The following is an 11173-nucleotide window of genomic DNA, read 5'->3' on the forward strand; positions in this document are numbered from 1 at the left end:
CCAATTCCATCAGGCACTAATAATCCTGTATCGCTTTTCTCTTTCCTTTGTGTCCTTTGCACAGTTTAGTAATGTCCTTTTTGTATAGCAGTTGTTGAGAAGACAATTGATGCTATGCTTTTGTAACATGGGAGTTAACTGACTCCAAATAACATTTACTCCTGGGCATTCATCATATTTACTTTACTTAAGCCTCAGTTGCCCTTACTTCCTAACATCCCAAATGGAGGATCCCAGCAAGGGACAAAGATGGACCCAGAGCAAGCTATAAGCTACTCTGGCATTGAAAAGGGATAAGCTAAGTACCATAAAGAAGTATAATAAGTTAAGAGCACGGTCATGGAACAAACTCTGCCATGACCCAGAAAGAAATAACTGAGTAAGAACCCTGCTGGGGTTAAGAAGGCCTAACCTGGCCTGCAAACTCTAATCTGGGATATATAGCGAGCTGTCCCCAGGAAGAGCCAACCTTTAAGCTTAATATGTCTCTTACTGTGTTTGTACAAAATGACTAGAAATATTAGTAAGAAGTGAATGTACTATGATTGGTTAAATGGGTTACTACCTGAGGATAGGAGAAAGCAATATGCCCTAGATGGGATCTCACCCTTGAGTGGATATCCTAGTAATCTAGAGTGCTGAACTTGAACTCTCAGGTGAGATTTTGTCCTTGAGTTGATCTCCTAGAACTTCCCCTGAAGGAGTGGCTTTACCTCTGATTTTTGTTATGATAATGTTCAACCTCACCCTTCACAATTTCTGTATAACTATGCTGCAAGGAAGGAGAGGGTAAAGAGATCTAACTATGCTCGGGAAGAAAATAATGACACTGTGGTAGGGGAAAAGAAGAAATAACTATGCTGTAAAAGAAACAACTATGCTGTAGGAGAATGAAGCTGTCAGAATGAGAATGAGAATGAAATCAAGGGTCCCTGACTACCAATCAGTCTGGGGCTCTCTCTGTTCCTTCGTTCCCCCATTCCCCTGTCCTTTGTCCACCCATCGCCATGGACTGACTAGGCGAATGGTTCTTGGCCACCGAACACTCGTGTTCCATGCACCCACACTCTTTGTAACTCACAGATAACAGTAACATAACAGTAAGAATAATCCTCAAATAATCTTCAAATTATAGGAATACCAGAAGAAGAAACAGAAAAAGGGGAAGAACAAGCAGTAGGAAAGATGATACCTTAGAACTTTTGTACTCTCTGGTGGGAGGCTGTTGTACAGATTCAAGAGGCCCAAAGAGTACAAAGCAAAGCAGGCACAAACAGAACAATGCTAAGATATACAGTAATCAAAACTGCAAAATCCAAAGAGAGATACACACTACTTAAAGCACTAAGAAAAGGGAAATCTTAAGTAAAGGTAAATAACTTAAGAATCACAACAGATATCTCATATAAAACAGAACAGGAAAGAAAAGAATGGAATGACATATTCAAATTACTAACTGAAAAAAAAAAACTTTCAACCTAGACTTCACTACCCTGCAAGGCACTCATATAGACAGGAAGGATAAAAACATTCTCAAACAAACAAGACTTGGCAACATTCGCTACAACTAAACTGGTGCTGAATGAAATACTAAAAGACCATTTATGTAAACTAAATAGCTAATTATAGCAGCAACAAACCCATATAGTAAAATGGCAACACAGCCCTTTATATCAATTATTTCTCTGAATGTAAATGAACTGAACTCTCCCATCCAAAGGCAGAGTCGCAAGATGGATCAGGAAACAAAATCCATCCATATTCTGTTTACAGGAAACACATTTAAAATTACAGGATAGACACAGGCTCAGAGTGAAACAATTATAGAAAGCAATTATACTAGCCAATGGAAAACAAAATAAAAGTTGGGACAGCAGCCATATTTATATGAGACCAAACAGCATTCAATCTAAAGAAAGTAATTAGAAATGAAAGAAAGAAAGAAAGAAAGAAAGAAAGAAAGAAAGAAAGAAAGAAAGAAAGTAGAGATTGGGATGGACACTACTTACTGGCTAAGGGAACAACAGATCGAGAAGTACTAACTTCATTAACATATACACACCAAATGCAGGAGCAGCAAAGTTTATAAGACCTTTGCTCTCAAACCTAAAGAAACATAAGGATGGAAACACACACACTTCAACACTCCACTGTTCCCATTAGACAGAATGTTAATAAAGGCATAAGAACTCTAAATGAAGATCTAGAAGACGGTACTAGTGGATGTATACAGAGCCTCACATCCTCATAAAGCTAAATATACATTCTTCTTTAGTGCACAGTGAACATTCTCCAGGATAGATCACACATTACAGCGTAAGACAAACCTACATAAACTCACAAATGTAAAAATCATACTAAGTATTCTTCATGTACGCAGGAGATAGAAAAGGGCCCCATGGCAATGACATTTCTGGGAAATAAAGCCACCTAGATTTACAGTGAAATTTCTGGGAAATAAAATCCTAAGGCTGACCCTCTTTTTGGATACAGAAAGCAAGAGCTGAAAAGAACGTCAGTAGCACCCTGAGGAGATGACCCCTCCCCATGGAAAGGGCCTGAAGGGAAAAACTGGAGAAACCTCAACCCCCTCCCTCAATCTGATTAACCTTTGCACCTGAGCCCAAAGAAGATACCAGAACATTCCAGACCAAAGCAACCCAAGAAGATACCCACATAAAATTTGGTCCAAAAGCCCATTCAAGGCTCTCTCTGCCTTTGGAGAAGCCCGTTCTCTCTCGAGCATGTTACTCTACTCTCTCTCTCTCTCTCACTTTATCTCTCTCCTTCCCCTTCCTAAAAACCTCCAAATAAAATCAGTTTCACTTCAGTGCTCCTCCTGAAATTCTTTTCTGGGAGGCAGCCCAGGCTAAGACCTAGGACTGACTGACTTTCCTGCAAAGAGCAATTCCAAGCTCCAAGCCAAGTTCATGATTTCCTGAGAAATCAGGGGGTTGGGGATCAATTCCAGAGCAGAGAAGATATCAGGTGTAGCTTGCCGGCCACCTTGGGGGGGGGGGGGGGGGGGGGCGGGAGAGACAGCAGGGCTCTCCATGCGGCACAGGAGCTCATCACAGACTTATCAGTCCTAGCCGTCCCAGATGGCAAAGGCAGATCTGGCAGAAGTGACCATCTCTCTCCTCTCCGCCTCACCTAAGCCACCTGTGAGGACACCTATTTCATTCTGTTAGACCACAATGCCACAGAGACAGACATTGATAACAGGAAGAGGAAGTGGAAAACCCTTAACACTTGGAAATTGAACATGTTACTAAATAACATCTGAATCAAAGAAGAAATTTTTTTAAAAAAAGGAGAAATAAAGAAATTTAAAAATTTCTTGAGACTAATGATAAAAGAAACAAATTATTAAAATCCATGGGACACAGCAAAAACCATACTTAAGAGACAAATTCAGTAATACAGACTTATATTAGGATAAAAGGAAAAGATAAAATTAACAAACATAACACATATCTAAAACATCTGGAGAAACAACAATAAATAAATCCAAAGACATCAGAAGGAAGAAAATAATAAAAATCAGAGCAGAAATCAACAATATGAAACCAAGAAAGTAGTACAAAAAAATAAAAATCAATGAAAGCAGAAGCTGGTTATTTGAAAAAATAAATTAGATAAACATTTGGCTTGATTCACAAGGAGAAAAAGAGAAAGTACTCAAATAAAAAAGATCAGAAATGAAAGGGCAGAAATAAAAGGTTGAAAGTTTTTTCCAGTTAGTAATTTGAATGTGTCATTCCATTGTTTTCTTTCCTGTTCTGTTTCATATGAGATATCTGTTGTGATTCTTAAGTTATTTACTCCAGAAATCCAAGCAATCATGTTTTTTTACTATTAACAACTCTACCCCATTTTAAGATGGAAAATCTAGAAGAAATGGACAGATTCCTTGAAACATGTTATCCCCCATAACTGAACAAGAAGCAGAAAGTCTGAACAATCCAATGACTAGCAAGGAGACTAAAACAATGATTATTAATCTCCCTCTAAATATAAATTCCTGGTGTAGATGAATTTACTGGTGAATTTTTTCAAACTTTCAGAGAAGATTTACTGCCTTTGATCCTTAAGCTTTTCCAAAATATTGAAGAAAGAAGAATCCATCTTGACATATTCGGTGAACCTAACATTATACTGTTACCCAAAGCAAACAGAAACATTTCTAAAAAAAGAAAACTTCATACTAAAATCTTTGATGAACATTAATGCAAAAATTCTCAACAAAATCTTTGGAAACAAGTAAAAAAATCATGTATCATGATCAAGTGGGATTCACCGCAGGAATGCAAGGATGGTTCAATATATGCAAATAATTAATATACCACATCAGAAAAAGAAAAGAAAAACATCATATGACAGTATCAACTGATGCTGAGAAAGCCTTTGATAAGATCAAACATCCACTTATAATTTTTAAAAAAATATTTCAAAACAAGAGAAGTGAAAGGAACCTTCCTCACCATAGTATAGGCTATCTATAACAAGTATTATTTGTTATACATGGTGAGTATTATTCTTACTGATGAAAAACTGAAAGCATTTGCACTCAGCACAGGTAAAAGGCAAGATGTCCACAATCTCCTCTCATATTCAACATCGTATTAGAAGTCCTAGCAAGAGCAATTGGTTTAGAAAACAGAATCAAAGGGGTCCAAATTGGAAAGAAGAAATCGAATTATCTCTATTTGCAGATCACATGATATTATATAAAAGACACAAAAGAGTTGACAAAAACAAATAAATAAATAAACCAATTCAGCAAAGTGGCTGACTACAAAGTCAATGCATAAAAATTGGTTGTATTCCTAAATATAAATAATGCATCAGAGGAAAAGAAAAAGATCAAAGAGTCTATTCCATTTAAAATGTGCCCAAAATAATCCAGGGATCAAGTTGGGCTGGAGAGATAGCACAGTGCGTAGGGCGTTTGCCTTGCACCCGGCCAACCTGGGTTCGATTCCCAGCATCCCATATGGCCCCCTGAGCACTGCCAGGAGTAACTTCTGAGTACAGAGCCAGGAATAATACCTGTACATCGCCAGGTGTAACCCAAAAAGCAAAAAAATAAATAAATAAATAAATAAATAAAAATAAATAAAATTTAAAAAAAAAAGAAAAGAGGTAAGAAACATATACCATGGAAAATTAAAAATACTTAAAGAAATTGAAGACTGTAGGAAATGGAAGAGCATTCCATGCTTGTGGATTGAAAAAAGTGAATCAGAACAGAATATCCAAGGACAATGGTGCTGACAAAATTATCCACGTGTAAAAAAATTAAAGCAGGATCCGTATCTCACACCTTACACAAAAACCAATTCAAAGTGGATCAAAGATCTTGAGATCAGACTAATCTATAAAAACACATCGAGGAAAACACAGGCAGAACACTTCACGACCTGTACCTCAAAGGTGTCTTCAATGTCACTGGAAAAGGCAACAGAATCAAAAATAAACACACGGGACTATATTGAGTTAAAGAGTTTCTGCATGGCAAAAGAAACACGGGCTCAAACTAAAAGACAGCTAACTGAATGGGAGAAAATATTTGCAGTCAACACATCAGATACAGGGGTGATATCCAGAATAAATAAAGTATTCACAAAGATCAGCAACAAAAAATCCAAAAACCCCATCAAAAATTGGGGAGAGGACAGGGAAAATAGGGACTTCTCTAAGGATGACCAACAGATGGCCAACAGGCCCATAAAAAATAATGCTCAGGTTGGAATGATAGTGCAGTGGGTGGGGACATTTGCCTTGCATGTAGTTCGACCCAGGTTCTATTTCCAGCATCCCATATGGTCCCCCAGGCCAAGAGTAATTCCTGAGTGCAGAACCAGGAGTAACCCCTGTGCATTGCAAGGGCTGGAGCGATAGCACAGCGGTAGGGCGTTCGCCTTACAAGCGGCCAATATGGCCAACCCGAGTTCAATTCCTCCACCCCTCTCGGAGAGCCCGGCAAGCTACCGAGAGTATTCGATATGCCAAACACAGTAACAACAAAAGTCTCCAATGGAGACGTTACTGGGCCCGCTCGAGGGTATGACCCAAAAAGCAAAAATAATAAAGTAATAATAATAATAATAATAATGCTTACCATCACTTATATTAGGGAAACCCTAAATCAAGACAACAATAAAATGTCATCTCACACAAGTGAGAAAGACATATAAAATAGTGGGAACAATGAATAGTGGGAGCAATGAGAAAGGCACTCTCATGCACTGCTGGCGGGAATGCTGTCTTGGTCAACCCCTGTGGAAAACAGTAGAAATTTTAACATTCTCACTAATGTTAAAATTGAGCTACCATTATGACTCAGCAATTTCACTTTTGGGTGCCAACCCCAGGATAGCTAAGATTTAACCTTGATGTCCAGCAACAGATAAGCAGATCATGAAAATGTGATATATATATATATGTATATATATATACATATATATATACACATGCATACATACACATACAGTGGAATACTATGCAGTTATGAGGAATGGTGGAAACATGGAATTTGCTGCAACATGGATGGAACTTGAAGATATTATGTTAAATGAAGCGGCCAACATGGCCGACCCGAGTTCGATTCCTCCGCCCCTCTCGGAGAGCCCGGCAAGCTACCGAGAGTATCTCCCCCGCACGGCAGAGCCTGGCAAGCTACCCGTGACGTATTCGATATACCAAACACAGTAACAATAAGTCTCACGATGGAGATGTTACTGGGCCTGTTCGAGCAAATCAATGAACAATGGGAGGACCGTGATCTGCGTGGACATGAAATAATCCACAATAAGAATAAACACAAGATAATATCAGTTATATGTGGTATTTAGAATAACTAGGTGAGGAAATGGAATAGTTTAAAGAGGAATGCCTAGATTACCCTTCTGATAGGTCCCAAACTATCAGAAGGAGAAGAAAGACAATGAGTGGTACCTAGGTACCCACGGGGGGAGGAGGAGGGGGTGGGAGTGGTGAGGAGGGGGAGAAGTAACATGGGGCAAAGGGCAAGATACATTGGTGGTGTTAATGAATGACAGAGCTAAATGTCCACACCATAATGTCAACAATACTAAATCATGAAACCTAAACTTTAGTAACCAAACTTAAAAAGCTGCCTGCCAAGATGCCAAGCTGAGGGTGAGATGGAGCTGGGCGAGAGGGAAGGAGAGAGAACCTGAGAACACTGGTGGAGGGATGCTGACACTGGTGCTGGGATCGTGGCTGGAACACCTTATGTCTAAAACAACTACGAATAACTTTGTAAATCATGGTGCTTTGATAAAATAAAATTTAGAAAAATAAAACCTCCCACAAAAAACACTCTAAGTTGTAATTTTTTCTAATAGCAATTTTGAGCACTGATATACTATTAAATGTTGTAAGAATGTGTCTCTGTGAAGCAGCTTAAAGGAAATGATAAATTTGAATCCGATTTTTTTTAAATCTTTTGAATAAAATAACCTACGATATCCTAGGAACTGAACATGCAACTGTGGGCAAAAATAAATACCTTTCATTTTAAGGAAAAAGGTATTATGTCAAAACCTATTCTCCCTAGGATAAAGACCAATGTATAAAGAACAATGGTTCTCTGGATTTTAGGGTCTAATAAAGCAAAGAGAAAATCAAATAATGTCAAAGAGTGGTGGATAACGTGCCTAAAGCAAATAATGACATGAATGTTGAAGTGTTTAAGAGCAACCTGCAATTTATTCCAAATGCTTCAAAATAAGATGTAGTGATGACTGGATTAAGGGGTGGAGAGATATAATAAAGCAAGTATCACATTATAAAAACTAAAATTATAAGCATATGGGTGCTCACTATAATATCTCCTTACCCATGTTTGAATATAAGAAATTTATTAACATACAAAAATGTTGGGCTGGAGCGATAGCACAGGAGTAGGGCGTTTGCCTTGCATGTGGCTGGCCTGCGGAGCCGGGTTCGATTCCTCCGCGATTCCTCCAACCCTCTCGGAGAACCCGGCCAGCTACCGACAGTATCTCGCCCACAGGGCAAAGCCTGGCAAGCTACCCGTGACGTATTCAATATGCCAAACACAGTAACAATGAGTCTCACAGTGGAGACGTTACTGGGCCCGCTCAAGCAAATCGATGAACAAAGGGAGGACAGTGGACAGTGGACAAAAATGTTAAAAGATGTGTATTGTGAAATAGCTTCAAGTCAAGTCAGCCTATTGGAGGGGCTTTGTTTTATGAAAAATTTCATTTTATGGCTGAGATTCACTCATACATTAGAAACACCCAGGGCCAGTTTGGGTATAAAAACCACTAAAAAACTTGGATTAATCCATTTATTCACTGATAATTATTTTCTTATTTTCCCTGATTATGAAAATTATACATAAGATTCTGATAAAAGTGCCAGCTCATCTTAATTCTGGCACTTATGTAGATGAGTGTGGGTGTGTCTTTTGGCAATCACCAATTGTCTCTATTTACAAAAATCAAGTTTAATAATCCTCTTCAGAATCAGAATTATTAGCAATATTTCAATAAGCAAGAAATTGTTACTAGATAAAAATTACTCAAGATTTTAATAAGTATGACAATTAACCATATCTATCTAAAATATTATATTTAAACAAACCGAAAATATTTTTTATATATGATCAAAATTAAAAGTTGTTTAAATTTGCTTTTTCTGTACTCAAGTCTTCAAAATCAGATCCCAGGATCAGGTTTAATGGCAGAATGTCTTCTTATATGCATGAGACCATAAATTCAACTCAGCACCACTGCCATCTAACCAAGTGAAATCCCTGGCAATCCCACAAATATGCAATTCCCAGCACACTGCAGCCGAATATGTGTGAATACCAAAACCAAGTGTATGAGTCCCCTAGACATCACAGTAACAAAGAGAAGGGAGGAAATTATTTTCTAACCTATAATAAGTATTATATATTTTATACTTACAGCATAAATATATTCAAACTGTGATTTGAATACTTAGATTATTACAAACATTCAACAGCTACAATGGCTAAAGGCAACTATCCTATTGAACAGTATAGCTCTTAATTTAAACCTACTTGTGGAACCTGACTGCATGACAAGATCTCTGCAGAACTCAACTACTGATCTCAGCTTAAAAGTACCTTCTCCACAATAAAGATCTTCACCTTATCACTCCAGAATTCTCTAAATTAGTCCTTTTATTTAACCTCTTCTCAGTACTTATTAAAACTGGCAACTATTTATTCATACTTTTAATACTTCTGAAGCGATAACACAGCGGTAGGGCGTTTGCCTTGTGCGCAGCCAGCCCGGCTTAGCCAGGTTCGATTCCTACACCCCTCTTGGAGAGCCCGGCAAGCTACTGATAGTATCTCGCCCACATGGCAAAGCCTGGCAAGCTACCCGTGATGTATTCGATATGCCAAACACAGTAACAAGTCTCAAAATGGAGATGTTACTGGGCCTGCTCGAGCAAAATCGATGAACAACAGGAGGACAGTGTTTTAATATTTCACTCTGTGTTCTCCAACAGATGTAAGCTTTTTCTTTTATGTAGGAGTATTGCTATTTATTCTGTCATTGATTAGGCTGACTGAATTGAGCATGAACTCCATAGATGTAAGCTTTTTAATAGCAAGGCCAAGGAACATTTCTGTATGGTTTATGATTGCACCCTTAATACTAAGCACAAATGCTTAACATAGAGAATGTAATAAACAAATATTTGTAGACAGACTTAAGGGATAAAGAGAAACACAGTAAAGATGTATTGGTTTAACTAAATACAAAAATGTGTATTTTGCCCCTACTGGCCGACATAATATACTCAGAGCACACTATGTGCAATTCAGGTCATGTTCCTGGCACCAAATGGTCCCCCAGTGGCACATGACCAAGTACTGCCTTGGAGACCCCATGAGAATCACTGCTTGTGATCTCAAGCACCCAAGCACCACCGTAATCCCCAGTACCATGAAACCAAGTAGCATGGCATTCTCGGGCCTCTGCAATGAATATCAGCTCTGCTGCCCACAGGGCTAAAATAAGAAAAGACTCAGAAACTATTTTCAGTTAATTCATTACAAAGAAATTGACTTCAAACAACTCTCTTGCCACTATATATACATACATATATATATATACACACACTATATATATATACCCTCCACCCCTGTCTGGGCTGTCCTCCCCCAGGCCCCTTGGAGGGGGCAGGTTGAGCTTCCCTCCCCGCCCCAAGCAGAGCCCTGGCAGCTGAAGACCTCCATAACCAGCCACTGTCATGCTTAAGAACACTCTCCACACGCTCGGACAAGCCTCCAACATGAAGGAACCGGCAGAGGAACCCAGGTGTGCAGGACCCGGGGCTGAAATCTCCAAGTCTGCTCGGATGGGGACTGGGCCTCCTCCATCCAGATCCCCCATCTTCTAGAAGCTAGGCATTACATCCACCAACTGCCCCTGGCAAGCCGTGTAATCCCATCAATGGTCAAGATCCAGAGACTATAAAACCAAGCTCCCAGAAGCGTGTGGCCGCATTTACAGATAGCAACCTCTTATTGTCTAGTCCTCACTCTCGGAGAACGCAGCAGGCTACCAAGAGTATTCTGCCTGCACAGCAGAGTCTGGCAAGATCCCCATGGAGTACTCGATATGCCAAAACCCTGTAACAATTATGGGTCTCATTCCCTTGACCCTGAAAGGGCCTCCAATGTGGCACTTGCTAAAATCTCAGTGCTAGGACGAATGGAGACGTTACTGGCGCCTGCTCGAAGCAATCGATGAACAACGAGATGACAGTGATACAGTGATATATAATAGATATGCAGATATATAGATATTTGAGGATTATTTTGCCATTTTTTAAGAACCCTGGAATTTTTAAAAATCAAAGGTCAATGAAGACCTACTTGAATCAGCACCCAAATGATCAAAAACAAACACATTTGAAGAAAGTATATAAGGATGAAAATTCCATTTTGCCATATCTCAGTTTGTCACCTGAGACAAGCACTTAATTTCTCTTCATCTGTAAAAATATATGATTTTGTAAGGACATGATAAGTTAAACATGATTGTATAATGAAGTATTTTAGAACAATCAAGCCTAAATATATATTAGTTGTGTTTAGGTTGCTGAGGAAACTTAAACTTTGTCATTATGA

The sequence above is a fragment of the Sorex fumeus genome, unplaced genomic scaffold, assembly GCF_029834395.1.
Source record: "Sorex fumeus unplaced genomic scaffold, SorFum_2.1 ptg000128l, whole genome shotgun sequence".
Taxonomy (NCBI): domain Eukaryota; kingdom Metazoa; phylum Chordata; class Mammalia; order Eulipotyphla; family Soricidae; genus Sorex; species Sorex fumeus.